This window comes from Uranotaenia lowii, chromosome 1 (assembly GCF_029784155.1).
Source record: "Uranotaenia lowii strain MFRU-FL chromosome 1, ASM2978415v1, whole genome shotgun sequence".
NCBI lineage: Eukaryota > Metazoa > Arthropoda > Insecta > Diptera > Culicidae > Uranotaenia > Uranotaenia lowii.
Window position 1 is genome coordinate 113,366,359 of NC_073691.1, and position 18,275 is coordinate 113,384,633.

The 18,275-nt window shown below is 34.5% G+C and overlaps 1 long non-coding RNA gene across 2 annotated transcripts; it reads left to right on the forward strand.

Moving 5' to 3' along the window:
• Positions 1–1,165: 1,165 nt before the first annotated feature.
• On the forward strand, positions 1,166–17,891 carry LOC129738916 (uncharacterized). 2 transcript variants are annotated; one of them, XR_008735682.1, is made up of 4 exons: positions 1,166–1,572; positions 15,446–15,579; positions 15,640–15,929; positions 17,807–17,891. It is a non-coding gene; the product is annotated as an uncharacterized LOC129738916 (long non-coding RNA). The 2 variants fall into 2 exon arrangements; XR_008735681.1 differs by lacking the exon at positions 17,807–17,891 and having other exon boundaries at positions 15,640–16,103.
• Positions 17,892–18,275: the final 384 nt, after the last annotated feature.

Genomic DNA, 18,275 nt, shown 5'->3' on the forward strand with positions numbered 1-18,275 from the left:
TGATAGAAAAACACGATGTTTTGCAACACCGAACCGAGTGATAGAGTCGGCGTTGCAATACAGTATTCGTGCATGAAACGCTTCGGTGCTGCCATCTAACTTATGCTCAAAACTTCAGTTTAGGGGAAAATAAAGGAAATTGAGCAATTCTAGGATTTAAACATAAAGTGATATTTTCTTTTTTTTTTATCTTTTATCACTTAAATTGATACGAATTGCTATGAAGTTAATCAACTCTTTCAAACTTACAGCCAATTTTTTTCATGCCCTTGCAATCGAATACATTTTGAGGCGCAGAGATGCCAGATAGCTGGGTGAATAAATCAATTCTGTTTGTTTATTTTGTTTGAGCGGTTTTCGGGAGTAGGAAATTGTTTCGTTTTTTTATTTGAAAAAGATATTCCGTCGGAATGTCCGATAACAAGTTCGGAACGCAGCCTTTAATGGATCCATCATCTTTAGAAAACGGAACCCTCGCTGTTAATTCGACAAGTGTCAATCAGATCAAACGTAGGCGTCGAATCGGGAGTAAAATTCAGCTTGTGTCTGAACTACCTATACTTTTTATACGTCACTTGCTTAATTATCACTTTGAAAATGATTTAGGAAGAGTTCAAAAACTTTATCAACTCGTGTAATCTAGTGAACCTTCATATAAGAGAAGCGACATCTGATCCCTCTTAAAATAAAATATGTGGCAACATCGCCGAAATCTTGGACAAAAAAATACCCAGCACTGTTTTCTGGCTCAATGTTCAAGCTCTAAAGTGAACGCTCCTTCAATCCAACAAAACAACATTGAACTCGATGCCCGAAGGATCGCGATAAACGGTATGAATGACTTGAATTTCGTTAATAATCAGTTAGTTTTCTAACTAGAAACACGATTCACCAAAGCATTGACAAAAATTGTACCTAATCATAAATTCATATGACCAGCTAAAAAAATATCTGTTTGAACTATAACAACAATCACAATACCTTCCATGGTTGAGTTTTCAATAAGAAAGGTAAAAGCTCTTCGACAAAATGCTCGGATCGATTGGAATCAATTTTGACAGTTCTTTTGTTCGATTGGAATTTTGTGTTTCAGATGTCACTTCTCTTATATACAGGTTCACTAGTGTAATCAAATGCACTCCAATACAAAACTCCTAATTCTGCAGAATACAGTTTAATATTGGAATGCATTATAGCTTAAACAATACTTGTTCATACATATAAATAATAAAATTTTCATATTGACACTAGGTACTATTTCAAGTTAATGATCAAGTAAAATGAATTTGATTTCAATTTTCAAACGGTGAATTCAAAATAAAAAAAAGTCAGTAAAAATACTGAAAAGCAAATTCACTTGGCATCGCTGGTTGCTTTCGATTTTATACCTTCGTATTCTATCACACCGGTGGACGGCCAACATTTTTGGTCTATATTTCACGATAGAAAAATTCCCATCTGTGCTACAGACGTCAAAGTTCCTACCACTTTTTCCCAACACCATTGGACTTGCTCTAAGTGGGGGCTGCCTCCATTTGAAATAGCACTGCATCGAGGTATCATTTATAACAGGTGAGAGATGAAAATTAAATTTTAAACATGGCTGATTAGTTACCCCATCAACGATGGTCAATTATCCATTGACCATCCGCGCATAAATCAATGACATTGAATTCACTGGAAAATAATAAAACTTATAATTCGTTTCTTATAATGCATATTAACATCCAACTGGGTAACGCATTACCCATGTATATTTCACTGCAATTGGAAACATTTCTACAAGAGCAAAAAAAAAGTAATAAAATTTAAAAAAATAAGAATAAAATTTAAAAAGAAATAAAAAAAAATGATATTAAAAAAAAATGAAAATAAAAATTAAATTAAAAAAAAAATTAAATAAAAATAAAAAAAAAATTAAAAAAAAATAAAAATTAAATCAAATAAAAATAAAATAAAAATAAAAATAAAAATAAAAATAAAAATAAAAATAAAAATAAAAGTAAAAGTAAAAGTAAAAGTAAAAGTAAAAATAAAAATAAAAATAAAATAAAAATCATAAAAATAAAATAAAAATAAAATAAAAATAAAATAAAAATAAAATAAAAATAAAATAAAAATAAAATAAAAATAAAATAAAAATAAAATAAAAATAAAATAAAAATAAAATAAAAATAAAATAAAAATAAAATAAAAATAAAATACAGACCCCGTTCGATTTTGGCAACACGCCCGTACATTTTGTGTTGCCAAAATCGAATGTTGCCAAAATCGAACGGTTTTTTTTCCTCAAATTTTTTCAGTTATTTTTACAAAATAACTGTTACTATTATCAAACACGTTATTTTTGGATAATTTTCGACCATTTGTAGTAATTTTTTTTATTTTTTCATCATATTTTGAAGCATTTTCCACTTTTCTTGTTTTGTTTATAATGTTTGTATTCATTTGTCATATTTGCTGTTTTGTCGTTCTTCATCATTTTTTAGTTGTTTTTTGTCATTTTCAGTCTTTTGTTTGAATTTGTTTTTTAACTTTTTGAATTTTTTATCTTTTAGTCATTTTTGAGTACTTTATAATTTTTTCAAAACACTTTTGTTTTTATTGTTGCATTTTATCACTTTTTCTGAACATAAAAACGCATTTATGGTGTTTGTCTTAATTAAATTGGTCCTGTTATAACGAAAACTAAAAGGTAATGTTGATTCTAAAAACCGTTCGATTTTGGCACATGTGCCAAAATCGGATGTTGCCAAAATCGAATGTTGCCAAAATCGAATGTTGCCAAAAACGAACGGGGTCTGTAAAAATAAAATAAAAATAAAATAAAAATAAAATAAAAATAAAATAAAAATAAAATAAAAATAAAATAAAAATAAAATAAAAATAAAATAAAAATAAAATAAAAATAAAATAAAAATAAAATAAAAATAAAATAAAAATAAAAATAAAATAAAAATAAAATAAAAATAAAATAAAAATAAAATAAAAATAAAATAAAAATAAAATAAAAATAAAATAAAAATAAAATAAAAATAAAATAAAAATAAAATAAAATAAAAATAAAATAAAAATAAAATAAAAATTAAATAAAAATTAAATAAAAATTAAATAAAAATTAAATAAAAATAAAATAAAAGTTAAATAAAAATTAGATAAAAATTAAATAAAAATTAAATAAAAATAAAATGATAATTAAAATAAAATAAAAGTAAAATAAAAATTTGATAAAAATAAAAAATAAATAAAATATAAATAAAATAAAAGAAAATAAAAATAAATTGATAATAAAATAAATATAAAATAAAAACAAAATAAAATAAAATAAAAATAAAATTTAAAATAAAACAAAAATAAAATTAAAAAAAAAACAAAAATTAAAAAAAAAACATAAAATGAAAATAAAATGAAAAAAAAATAAAATAAAATAAATTTAAAAAAAAATAAATAAAAAAAATAATAATAAAAAAAATAAATTTACATAAAATATGAATCAAGTAAAATTTAAATAACATTAAAAATAAAATTTAAATATAATTAAAATGAAATTCAAATAAAATATTCAAAAAAATAATTTAAATTGAATAAAAATGAAATTAAAATAAACTATAAATCGAGATGAAGAAAAATAAACAAAAAGAAAAATAACAGAATATAACTATTGTGAAAATAGAAAAAAAAAATACGATACAAATAAAAAGGGAAATTTTATTTAAATGGAAATAAGGTAGGTAAAGAGTGAATATAAAATGGAGTTCAAGTAAAAGTATATTGAAACAAAATAAAGTTAAAATTAAGAATGACATGAAAGTGAACTATACAGTACCAAAAGTTATTAAGTCTTATTATCCCTCCCGCAGTCCCGAAGATGAAAAAGAAGAAAAATGATAGCCGAGTTAAGCCTATGGCAAAGCACTTTAGCCGAGTATAAGCTCATGGCAGTGCCGAAATGGAAATATTAGTCGGGTTTAGCCCATGACATACGCACATTAGCCGAGTTTAAGCTCATGGCAGTGCCGGAAAGGAAATATTAGTTAGGTTTAGTCCATGACATACGCACATAAGCCGAGTATCAGCTCATGGCAGTGCCGGAATGGAAATATTAGTCGGGTTTAGCCCATGACATATGCACATTAGCCGAGTATCAGCTCATGGCAGTGCCGGAAAAGAAATATTAGTCGGGTTTAGCCCATGACATACGCACATTAGCCGAGTATCAGCTCATGGCAGTGCCGGAATGAAAATATTAGTCGGGTTTAGCCCATGATATACGCACATTAGCCGAGTTTCAGCTCATGGCAGTGCCGGAAAGGAAATTTCAATCGAGTATAGCCCATGATATGCGTACTTAAGCCGAATATCAGCTCATGGCGGTGTTTTTTGGAAAAGTTCAAACCAGTTAAATGAAGTACATGACAAAAGGAATGGAATAAACTTTAAATTCATTTTCAAGCTCGTAATAAACTGAAGAAAAATGGAAAAAAACTAATTGTATTTCATGTGTTTATACTTATGATTTTTATAAAAAGAAGGTTGATATTCAATAGAAAATTGAATCATAAGTAATTGAATAGTTAATTGATAATTCTACCATGGAAACATCTCTCTGTCAGAATCTATTGTCGCTGAATCCCCAAACCGGAGTTATCGTCAATGAGCGCTGGCGACATTTACTGGCGACACTCACTGGCGACAAGTTATTATCAGGACGTGTAAAACTTCGGGTGTGTTCTTATACCAAAGATTTTTTATTTCAAAGGAAAGTGCCGCAAAAACAAAGGATTTTTTCCCTTGGTTTTGGTATAAATAAAAAATCCGTTGGTTCAAATGCATTTTCCTCTGTTTCAAAGATTTTTTCTTTTGAAAAATCTTAGATTCAAAATATTAATGCTTTGATACAAAAACCAGTTTCATTTGATTTAAAGTTATTATCTTTGCTCAAAGGTAATTTAGATATAGATTTAAAAGCATTTATTCATTGAACCATTTTCCATTTATTCCAATTGGAAGATTTTTACCCTGTTGTTTCGAAGTTCCTATTAGGAGTTTGAATAATAAAAATATACAATTTTAGTACTTAAATTCTTTTTTATTCACAAACACATAAAACACTGGTTCACTATAACCGAGTAGGGTCCTTGATATCGTTGACAAAGTTTCGCATTCTCCGTGGGCCGGTCAATAAACTTCCGAAAGCCACTCCAGCTGCTGGCTGGTCCGACTGGTGATTGCCGTTGAAGATTGGGTCGAAAAAATACGACCGCGGGATTTGGGGAGGTGTTACTTTGCGCAGCTTTCTCCATGTTCGAGAGACTTGGAAATCTATCCGTCGACACGGAATCGTCCAACTTGTGACAGGAAATCGTAATCATAGGCATGGTAGGCGAACAATTCGCTGTCAAAAAGCGCTCCGTCTCTACCCCCCACCAATGAGAAACTTTTGGTACTCCTTGCCTACTGTTGCTCAATATGCAACCACCCGTAGCTGTTTAGGCACGCTGGTTATTACTTTAAGAAAGCGTTGCCAGTAATGATATTTCACAACGTCGCTAGTTGGCAAGGTTGCCGATCACCAGCGCGAAAACTTCGGATTTCAACTTCAATGACAATATCTCTGATTTATTTGCATTTAACTCTTCACACTGAAAAAAAAAATAGCGGAAAATTTTGCCTACATGAAAAAAAAATCAAAATCAAGCAACCTATCATAACGTCTTACCAGAAATAAAATTTATTTTTTATTCTTTTACGAAAGGGGAGAAAATGGGATTGTACTGTTCATTGTGGATTGATTGTCTGCCAAAGAAGCAAGAAAATTATGTGAAAGTAAATAAAGGAAGAACGTCATCCGTAAAACTTTCGTTGGAGTTTGAAATCAATTTCATAAATACGAGAATAATGAAATCGATGCCTATACTTAGAGAAAAGCTTAATCGGCCGGTAGTAATAATAGCGAGATCAAAATGAATTAATTGAATTGAAAATCTAAACTTATACTTACAGTTTTGCAAATATAAAGCAAGCATTTTAAAAAATGTAAATTCGATAGTTTTGTAGTATATAACTAATATATTATCTGTTTTGATTGTTTTGGAATCTTGATTATGCAAGGGGAGGATGTGGCATCCTGAACATTGACTAATAATCAAGATTAAAGTAAGTAAAGTAAAATATGAGTGAAGCTATGGGTTGAATTGAACCATCATGAGACCTTTGGGAAGATTAGCGTGCAACCCGTTCAACGGGTCAGTAATACTGAGGTGGGCAAAACGGCTCATTTCAATGAGCGGCTCAGATCCGCTCGCTCAATTCAATGAGCCGGTTCATTTGAACGGCTCAAAAATGAACCGTGTCACGCGGCTAACACTGCACGCTAGAAACTATTAAACCATTTATGATGCAAAAATAACCATTTTTGACCTTTTCCCGGGAAATGTCATTTTATGAGTTCTCCATGAGAAGTCATAAAATGACTTCTAGGGGAGAAGTTCGAATATGGTTATTTTTCAACCGAATGGAATTTCTGCGGAGAATATGGAAAATGGTTATTTTTCAACCTACCTTATTTGGAAGAGCAGTTTGTTTTGATGGATGAATTTAATGGAAATGGCAGGCAATGTTAATAAATGTTTATGAGTATCAATAGTTTATTTTCTATTTTGTGGTGCTCAATTTATCCGATACATATTCGGAGAACATGACAATATAATTTTTATAAGGTTTTTAATATCTGTTCGCTAAACTATTTCTTGCTGTGAACATGATATTATAATTATGATTATTACAATTATTGTAATACTTGATGCTACAAGTCAATTTTGATTCAGCATCAGATCTTCCGCCGGAGATTACCACACGATGCATTCATTGATTGCAGGAAAAGCCTTTGAGGTGAAACTGAACGTAGTTTTGGATCCGCCCAATCAGTGGAGCTGAAAAGGATGCCAAAGGTCATAATTCATAATTCTATTCTAAAATACTAGAAAGACTTACTGGTAGATTGTGTAAATATCTCCGGATCTGGAAAATGCCGCTCGGCTCTAATCTTGTCCACTGGGATCCACTCGGGTGCAGTTCCATAAAGGTTGATTCCCCGGGTCGTCAAATATCTGTTGCTGGCTGGGTGGTTTCACCGGATGATTGATTAACTCCGAGCTACTTTCCGTGTTCTTCGCGTGATTGGCCATGATTTTCGTTAGGCTGTTAGAACAAACACTTTTTCGAAATTTTATTCTTGAATTCCGGAGTAATAACAAAATAATAAACGAGCTACCTGCACCACAAAAAAACAAAATGTCGACTTTCAGAATTCAATAAAATTTTGGTTCGAGAGTTGAGGTTAAATTTTCTACCATTTTATGGTTAATGCTTTTAAACTTCGAATATGGTTAAAAATTCAACCATAATCTTTCTTAAAAAATAACCATATTGGCAGTTTTACAGGGAAACCCAGAAAATGGTTATTTTGTAAATATAAATGGTTATATAAAATCGAGCGTGTGGAGCCGTTCACATACCACGTGGTCAACCTAAGGGAAGGGCGTGGGGGGTTGGTTTGGAAATTTCCATGTAGAGGGGGGTAGGAGTTTGAGTCATGTCCACGTGGACATACTCACTCCATAAATATTTTTGAACATTGAATAAATATTATGAAATTGTAATTAATATTTTAAAATATCTAGCATTTTAATGAAAATTATAAATTACTTTTTTTAAAAGTGCTAAATTCAAAGCAACATTACGTATTAAACTTCTACTACGAATATATACTCGGGATTAATGTTTAATGTTATTAAAAAAAACATGTTCAATTACACAGAAACATGTCCGCTGGAGTCCTCAGTTTTCGTTCATTTATCTCTAGCACACTTTAGCAGCTTTCTCACATTACCCAAATTAAAGTTAAAATTACATTATAGGCTCACATTTTTCGAGTGTCTGAATTTTGTTAATTTTGTATACGAATACGTATACGGAACACGAGATATGGCTGAAAAATCAAAGAATCCAGCGCATCCCTCTTTTGTGTGTTTATCTGCTTTTGCTTCAAATTAGCAGCTTTTGGTTCTTCGCCCGTCAAATCACAGGTAACATAGACTGAGGAGCGAAGAACAGCAGAAAGCCGTTCGATCGTTCTCTCGAACCAAAGGAACCGTGCTGGGTGGTGGTTCAAAAAAGAGTCGAAAAAGAACGGCTCAAAAAAGAACCGCGACTCGCTCAACTCTGGTTCACAATCTGAACGGCAAGAGCGGAGTATGGAGAGCCGTTCAATTTGATCACATAAACGGCTCGGCTCGGATGCTCTGTTCGGTTTTTTTTTTTCGAGCTGTCCTGTAGCTCTTTTTTAACCACCCACCACCCACCTCGGTTCTTTTGGTTCGGGAGAGCGAACGAACGGATTTCTGCTGTTCTCCGCTCTTCAGTTTGTGTTGCTTGTTTGGTGATGGGAGAGCAACCAAGAGCTGTTTATTTGAACCGGCTCTTTTGGAAAGAACGAACGAATCGTGCGTGACTCGTTTGATTCGAAGAACGGACGGCTCTCCACTTTCCGCTCTTGCATATTGTAGCGGTTAAATATTTCAATCGGTGTTGAGCGGCGGGTCACGGTTCATTTTTGAACCGCGGCTCTTTTTTTAAGAGCCACGGGTCGTTCGTTCTTTTTGAAGAACCGGTTCAAATGAGCGGCTCTTGAGCGCTCGCGCATCACTAGCAGTATTCGATTGAACATTGCCCGAACCAGTCGAGGATTTCACACTCAACACCTGGCATCCCTGCTTGATCCACAAAACTTCGATTATGGTTATTTTTCAAGCAGTTCAATATGGCCGAGCGTGCACACACGGTCAACTCAGTTACGCCTATAGAGTATTTCCTGAGACAGATTGTGGTAGGGTAGCTTTTTGTTTTTGTTTTGAAAAATGTAAACACCAACTGGTCGCCATTTTGATCTTTGACGATAAGCACTGTTCATTGCTTTCTATTAAAAACTGTTTTAATTAGAATCATTAACATACCTTCATGTCTCAACTTGTTATGAATTTGCAATTAATTAAATAAAAAGTTTATATTCTCCTCAGCAAGGTGCACTTGCAAAACCACTACAATTGCATTGCAAATTTTATTTCGGTCTATACGGTCATTGAACATGCTTAATGTTGTTGTTGTGCTTACCCTACCACGATATGCCGAGAAAATGTAAACATGAAAAATCAGCTGTTCGTTTGACAAGAGAGTATTTCCTGAGACAGATGGTGGTAGCACTGACCATACTGACTGGACACTCGATTTCGTTTTCTGGATAATTTTTCCAGAAAAAAAAAACAAAAAAAATCATTTTTCCAACAGTACGCAATGTCGATTCCAGAGTGCGCATCGATCGATTTGAAGAAATGCTATCCCAGTTAGGAAATGCCACCCAACTTTAAAAATAAAACACGCAATTTCTACGACAAAATCGGGCTAAACAGGACCATTTTTCCTACAGGGCATTTTTTGTCAAATTTTTCAGGTTCGCCACCTGCCGTCGGTATTGCGAACCTGCAAAAGCTGACAACAAAAAATTAGACAGAAAATGGTTGAATTTTTGTTCTAAGAGTCAAGTCAGTGTGGTCAGTGATGGTAGGGTAGCATTTTGTTTTTGTTTTGAAAAATGTAAACACTTACTGGTCGCCATTTTGAACTTGGGAGATTAGCACTGTTAAATTATTTCTTCAAAAGTTGTAATTTATTCAAATTAACATCACATAACATCAACATTATCTTCAAAGTATGTCATGCCTACAATTTTTTAATTTAGGCTAGTTTAAAAAATTAAGAATTTTGCATAATCATTACTACAGCACTGCCAATTTGGTTTCGTTACTATCGGACCATTGAACATGCGTAGTGTTGTTGTTATTTTTACCCTAACACCAGATGCCGAAAATTGTAAACATGAGAAATCAGCTGTTCGGTTGACAAGTCGGGAAATGCCTTATTGGCCCTACACGAATAGAAAAATTCACTCCATTTTGAATATAGGCGTAACCTGGCGTAACTTAACGTTCCAACGAAAATGCATTAACAGGAAGTTTCGCCCAATTGAATTTTATCAATTTTTTGAAAGTTTTAAGTAATTTTAAGATGAAACCGCGTTTGATAGGTAAAGTGCAACCGCAACCGCAAATCATGCACCGGTAAACAAAGTTACTCTGTTCTTTAAAATCTATACGTACACGGAAAAATCGAGTTAATTATAAAATGTGTTTCAATTACACGTACAAAATAACTAATGGCGTATTTTTTTTTAATTCCGGATTTGGCTCTGGAACCGTCAGAATAAAAAAGCGTCTTTCGGGTTTCGAGTTATTCCATACGTAGGTGTGCGTGAGAACGAGCGCAATGTTTACATGCAGCTGTCATTTTGTTCTCCCTTCTGGATTTCTTCATTCGGTTCTTCACATCCGGATTGCGTGTTTTCGTGTCCGGATTGCACTGGACAGCAGATAGTACGATTTTGCTTGGCTGAGAGGTTCAAAATCACTGCAATAATCATTTTCCCGTTCATTATTTTAACTGTTTTGCTTTCAGCCCAAAACAGCTGTTTAATGTTTTGACAACAACTTTGAGAGTATTGGTGAACTTCTCGCAAAACTGACTTTCTTCTCAGGGCGACTCCGTCCGATTTTCGAGCGAACCTAGGTTGCCTCTCGAACAATAAATGAGCACGATGACAGCAGTTAGAGCGAACCTAGGTTGCCTCTAGTTTACCTCCAGGTGAAAAAAAATACGGTATGACTTTCTTCTCAGGGCGACTCCGTCCGATTTTCGAGCGAACCTAGGTTGCCTCTCGAGCAATAAATGAGCACGATGACAGCAGTTAGAGCGAACCTAGGTTGCCTCTAGTTTGCCTCCAGGTGAAAAAAAAATACGGTATAAGCTGTTGTTGTTCAAAATTTGTATTTGCCTCATTCATTTCTGAGTAATTTTGGGTTGACAATATACAGAAGTGAACTAATATAGAATTCGTTTTCGTGTGGTGGTGCACCGGGGCACTACCGGTAGTGCACTTTTTGCTGTTTTCATGCTCGTTTTCACGATGAGTAGTCCACTGGTAGTGCACCATAAAGTGGACGGTGGAACACTCTGAAAATATTCGGTGTTGCTTGCGCTCTCACCAATACTATCATGAATTTTGACAGCACATGCTTCCCGTTGTAAACAAATATCAGCTGGTTGGTTTATTTCTATACCGCAAAAATTGCGTTGGAGCTGTTTTTTTTTCTTTATTATCCCGAAGAACGGAAACTTGTTCCGGATTCAATACCAGTGCCGTTTCCAACAGAGGCGGAGAATTTCACCTGGATGGCACGTTCCAAAGCAACGCTCCCAAGAAGAAATGTGCCCAGAAGGTTTGCTGCAATCGGTTCCAGGCAATGCCGAAAAAGAGCAGCAAATCCGAGTGCAAAAAGGCCAACCAAAAGATCTGGTGGAATCGCCCAAACCGAAAAGTTTTCTTGTTCGGGAGGGTCCTATAAGTTGGTCTCCACAGCAAGAAGCGTTCAGCTGCATCCACGCAGAAAAAAATGGGGAGTGGTTCCAACAAAACGTTTTGTTATTTTATTTTGTTTTTTAAAAGCAGATTTTTCGATAACTTTCACAAAGATTTGGAATATAGATAAACGAAAAATTTTGTTATTTTTACACGCTCATTTTTTATTGCATAAAATTAAAATTTGGTTTATTTGAAATCCAATATTAGGTTTATTCGATAAGCGTGTAACTCAAAAACGATAACTTAAAAAAAAGAAAGAAAAAAGTTTTCAGCGCATCCGAAACACAACAGCGGAAAATTTACGGACACGGAAAGCAGCTTTAAAGGTAGGTTGCAAAGTTTCAAACTAGCCCGAAAACTGCTCTAAAACGGCTGGGGGAACATCATTTCATTTCATTTCATCATTTCATCAACTTTTTTATTTCTGTTCCAGATACTTCGACCCAAGACGTTCCGCCTTCCTTTTCCACCCACTGCTGCTCAACTGGTGGCGATCGAGCTACTGGGTTCGATCAAGTTAGGCTCCCGGTTGGCGTAGGTGTTGGCCGTCGGGGAACGCTTCGGCTCGTCCAGGACGATACCTTCGTCTCTATTCCGCGCATCTGGTTCACGATGAACATCACCACCACCAAGGCGAAGAGCAGACCGACCACGGCCATCCCGATGACAGCCGTTAGGATGTTCGTCTGCCCAAAGAAGCTCGTGGTTCAGTCGCAGTCGTGCCCGTCCGTCGGCGTAATATGCTGGTTTGGCTCAGATCCAGGCCGTCCCTAAACAACTCTACCGTCTACCGATCGAGAATAATTTAATAATTTTGAGAAATTCAATACAAACCTTTTAAACATGCTTTTTTTTTTTTAATAATAGAATTCCGAATCCGAAATGCGAGTAGATATAAATAGACATACATTAATTTCATTCCAAATAAAAAAAAATAATTTCAAACATCACAATCTTGTTATTTTTTAACCTGATTTGTGTTGTAATCTTTATGCAGAATTTTATTATTTTGAAATCAATTATGGATCACTTTTAAAAAGGGTGTATTTTAATTTCCATTAAACGATAAGTTTAAACCAAATCGATATTTTTTGTCAGAGTTGCCAAAAATATATTTGTGCTTTTTCCCAACCAAAAATTTTATTATTTTTGGTCGAAATTTGATTATTTTCACAATATATTTTTCTGCGTGTCGAAGCTATTCTGCTTCGAGCTGTGCCTTAGGGTGACGATGCTCGGTTGCGCCAAGTCCCGGATTCCCACCCGTTGCCCTTCAAAAACGGTATTTCAAGACTACACCCGCATTGGGAGCTTGAATTTCGTTCATTTCGGTCTGTTAGCAAAATTTTCTCCCCCGATTGCCGCGATCTGAGTTCGCCAATTTGACTTCCAAGAATTTTTCTTTTGTCATCTGAAAACGGAAATAGGTACTCGAGGTATTTGCGAAGAATAAACGTTCAAAATACCAGAGCCTTCAAGCTGGGGTAACTACACGCAGAAAAATATATTGTGAAAACAATAAGATTTCGGCCGAAAATAATAAAAATTTTGGTTGGGAAAAAGCACAAATATATTTTTGATAACACTGACAAAAATCATCTATTCGATTTAAACTTATCGTTTGATGAAAACTAAAATACACCTTTTTTAAAAATGAATCGAAATTTCTGTCAAAACAATAAAACGAGATTTGGTTGAGGATTACAAAATTTGTTTTTATTGGAAAAATAAATCATTGAGGGGTTCAGAATAAAAAAAAAATTAGTGCTGAAATAAATTTTTTTAATTTCATATTAGATATAGGTATAGATTTGATTTTTTTTTCGGATTTATTGAAATTATCAAGAAACTATTTTCAATTATTTTCTTTATTCTTTATTTTTCTTTATTCACGAAACCATTGCGAAAATTTTTCTTTTAACAACCCCAATGGTAATTAAATTAAATCCATTGGCATTGAGGACGGGAAGTTTGGGTTGCTTCCTGTATGCAGGAAGGGCCCAACTCACTTCATCAATTACCCTCAGCTTCCGGATACTGGAATAAACCACCATCTCCGACAGGCTTCGTCGATGATGAGCAGAAGCAGGAAGTCGAATTTGGTGTTGACTTTGTAGCAGGATGCGGAAACCGGGTGGGAGTTTTCTTCACAATTGTCCCCCGCGGCAGTCCACTTTTAGCGGCCGAATTTCCTTGAACAAGTCCAACACTTGCGATGATGTTTCGTTGGCCGAAGTGCTCGATTGTTTGTGATGTCCAGTTCCCCCAAGAGATCGACGATCTTGCAATCCATCGGCGACCAGACCATCCGTGTAAGAGGTGTATAAGCAGGGTTATTTCCTGAAAATTTTGAAAATCATTTCGAATTCGCGCCTAACACCGGTTCGCGCCTGGAAAAGCTCTTTCAAGCTGGCCACAAGCGACATGATTATAATCATATATGGTTTCCCTGGTTTCCACCTGTTCTGATTGCACACATTCCGTGACTGGTTGTTCGGAGTTTGGAAGGAATTTTTTATAATTTTTTTTCTTTTTTTGACTTATCGTTTTTCCATTACACGCTTATCGAATAAACGCAACATTGGTTTCAAAAGAAACCAAATTTTAATTGCATTCAATAAAAAATGAGCGTGCAAAAATAACAAAATTTTTCGTTTATCCATAATCAAAATTTTTATGAAAGTCATCCAAAAATCTGCTTTTGAAATACAAAATAAAATTACAAAACGTTTTGTTGAAACCAACCCCCATTCTTTTTCTGCGTGTACAGTCTAGCAGCAGCAAACATAGACCACCCAGAATCAGGCGGTATTGCAGTTATCATCAGAGCCAGAGGCGAATCTACCAAGCAAAATTAATCTGAAATCTTCACAATTCAACATAGTATATAAATTCATGCTAAAATTTTCATATTATTTAATGGCGTATTTTTTTTGATTCCGGATTTGGCTCTGAAACCATCAGAATAAAAAAACGAGTTTCGGGTTTCGAGTTATTCCATACGTAGGTGTGCGTGAGAACGAGTGCAATGTTTACATGCAGCTGTCATTTTGTTCTCCCTTCTGGATTTCTTCATTCGGTTCTTCACATCCGGATTGCCGTTTTTCGTGTCCGGATTGCACTGGACTGCAGATAATACGATTTTCCTTGGCTGAGAGGTTCAAAATCTTGGCAATAATCATTTGCCCGTTCATTATTTCAACTGTTTTGTTTTCAGCCAAAAACAGCTGTTTAATGTTTTGACAACAACGTTGAGAGTATTGGTGAACTTCTCGCAAAACTGACTTTTTTCTCAGGGCGACTCCGTCCCTTTTTCGAGCGAACCTAGGTTGCCTCTCGAGCAATAAATAAGCACGATGACAGCAGTTAGAGCGAACCTAGGTTGCCTCTAGTTTGCCTCCAGGTGAAAAAAATACGGTATAAAAGATAATGATCAACTAAAGTAAATTTCATTTCAATTTTCGAAGTCAAACGAAAACAAATACCAGCTGTAATGGATTTTTGACAGCTTGATGTTTTCTGTTGACACTGCCGATTTCACGTACACCAACAAAGATTGGTGCAAAACTCGATTCATGCTCGTTTTCAGCGTGGAAGGTGCAACACTTTCGGGTGGTGAAAACAAATACGGTATAAAACTCGATTATTCAACTCTGTATAAAAAGTTTGCTTTTGTTGGAAAGCTTTGGATGGGGATGTCGAATCGAAAAAAAGAAAAAAAAATCAACATTTTGATGGTGGTGAGGAATATTCAAGTTGTTTTTTTAGAATAAAAAAGAATGTAAATCGATGAAAAATCCTCATTTTTACTCTTCTTCAAGAGGAATGTATCGCTTCTTATCGTTTGAACTTCGTAGATGTAAAAAAAAGATTAACTTCAAACTTCAAATTGTTGTTTTCATTTGATTTCAGATTGATTTGGCGGATGAAAAATATCCCTGGATGGAGCTATTGAATGTGCATCAGCAAACTATCGAAGGGATATAAGTTTTGGTTACCTGGTTCTACTTGGGTTGCCGCAATATGCCGTCTGCTTACGTACGCTGGTAAGAATTATTACATCAATTCAACAATAATTAAATGATGATTCTGTTACATTTTTATAGTGTCGCTACAGAAAAGAATACCCAATCATGAAGAAGGCAAAAAGAAAATCCTTCGGGGTTGACGAAAAGAAGGATGACAAAGATTCTTCCGGTATTTACTATTTCTACTGGGACGACGAGTAAGATTAGAAAAATCGTGCACAAGAACGGCAGCAGAAAACAGCTTCCGAATTCGGTTACAGCGAAAGCCTGAATCTGGGCTACAAGCAACTTCAACGGTGTTGGATTCTAGATAATGGTCCAAAGCGAAACGAGAAGTCGAGAGAGAGTCTCATGTAAAGTTATAAGATGTGAGTTGGACCTTAAAATGAAACTGAAATGCTATCTGATTTATTCATCCCAGTTTTTCCTTAATTTTTTGAATTACGCTTGCGGTAAAACTTACGGTAAAACATCCTACAACTTCCCATGTCATTCGGGTTAACTTATCGGCATTGTTTAAAAATGTATCTCAAAACTTTAGTGAACAATTTTCATTTTTAGTGAGACAAAGCTCAAGATTCCAATATGACAAGGTTTAAAAAAGATTTTAAATTTTTGTTGAAATTTCAATTGAGACTTAGCGCTGAAATAGTTTGGATTCAGAATACTAACTGAGGCACTTAGGATCAGAGGGGTGCAAGTGATTTTTTATCAAAACTGAGATAAACTGTTTTTTGGATAGTTAAAGTATAGATTAACATTCTGTAGAAGACACAGGTCAAAAGAAAAAATGTTTCGATATTTTTAAGCTATTTATAAAAAAACCTGTCAATGAAAATCCTGTTTCGTTTGGTGTCAGAAGGGTGCAAGTGCACTTGCACCCTTCTGACACCAAAGGATTATACTTTTAGGCTAATTTCATTAGAACGTGTACATTTTTGTCAGTTGAAAACAACATCATCTAGCTCCTACTAGGATTTTCTACTGGTTCTGACCAGGATAATCCAAAGTCCTCAGATAGAGAAGTGATGAAAATAGATTCAGGTGTAACTTCGTCGGCATGAAAATCTCATTGTTATGTATACAAAAAATTCTAAAATATTTTTTTATGGCAAATTTAGCCAATGCTAATAGGGATAAAAGGCAAACACAAAACGCACTTAACAATAATTTTTTGGCAAATATATCTAAGAAAAATCTCTCGGATGAAAGCTCAGAGGATTCAGAGTTTTCGACAGGCTCTGATCATGATGTCACATACTATCCCACGGAACAAAATGAAACTTCGAAAAGTTCAGATGGGTCGTTGCGACAGGTAGTTTATAAAAAATTACATTAAGTCTTTTAAGGAATATTTACATAACTGTTTAGGAAAGAGGCCTGGTATAATTAGACCAAAAAGAGAAAAATTAAACATCCACGGTTCTTCTGGAGAATCAGAAGTTTCTGCTGCTGCAGTTGCTAGCGAGAATGAGTCCATTCCTGGAGAGTCAACTGGCCATTCATCAAGACCCCAAAAACGCCAACGAAAACAGGCAGTCTGGAAACTCATCTTGCGAAAAAAGCTACGAAACCAAGGGGAAGCGTACGTTGTTCTACCGGAAAAAGCGACCAGCTAAACAGTTAATTTCAATGAATGAACACATATGCAGGTATTCTTGTGTATCCATTAAGGAAAAAGAGAGATTGAAAGTTTTCAACAAATTCTGGGAATTAGGATAGTGGAACTTGCAAACCTCGTTCATTATAAGTTGCATAGAAATTTGAAGCCCGAAAACGCAGAAAATTAAATGTGTGAACAAAAGCAAAACATCTAGTATCGTACTGAAAATACTCGTTACATACAGGTTCCAAAAGGATGCTATCATATTGTTTGGAGTCAGAGGGGTGCAAGTGTCATTCTTGGGATCAGAAGGGTGCAAGTGAAAAATATCAATAAAAGTAGTTCGCCGTTTTAACATAAATATCGCAAAAACTTTGGTTTTTCTTTCAGAATCGTTCATTTTAGACTTCATGAGACACACTCCATCGAAAATTTAGTAGAAAAATTGATTCGATAATTTTGATTTAGAAAAAAAACTTTGAGGGCAGTTTTCTCGAAATCATCATTTCGGCACTTGCACCCCTCTGATCCTAAGCGCCTCAACTGTAATCTCAAAAATCATTTTTTTTTATAATGAATTTTTCATAGTACAAACTGATAATTGTGTTATAACAAAATATTGAAATTGAATTCTTTTTACAGATTCTTCTTTCCCTTTTGGCATTTGGATTGGGAAACATTGACGTGAAGACGTGAATCAGTACCGCTTGTTGGAAGTTGAGCCGTGTTAGGTTTTGAGTTTGCTGAATGAAAAAAAAAACAATATTCCAGCACAAAGATGACCGGTTTAACATTAAGTAGACAATAAATATTCTACGCAAAAAAGTCATTTTTGTAGTTTTTTTTTTTGAGAAATTTCACGAATTTTCATTTTTTTAGAAATCTTGAAAATGCATGGGCATCCCCATGTCGAAATACACAGAATTGACTAACGAACCGAACACAGCAAATTTTTTTTTGCTGGAAACCAGCAAAATTTTGCTGGTTTTTGTCCCGCTGACTTTCCAGCAAAATTTCCAGCAATTTAAATTGCTGAAAAAAACAGCAAACGTTAATGCTGGTTTCCAGCAATTCAAATTGCTGGAATATCAGCAATCCAGATTGCTGGAAA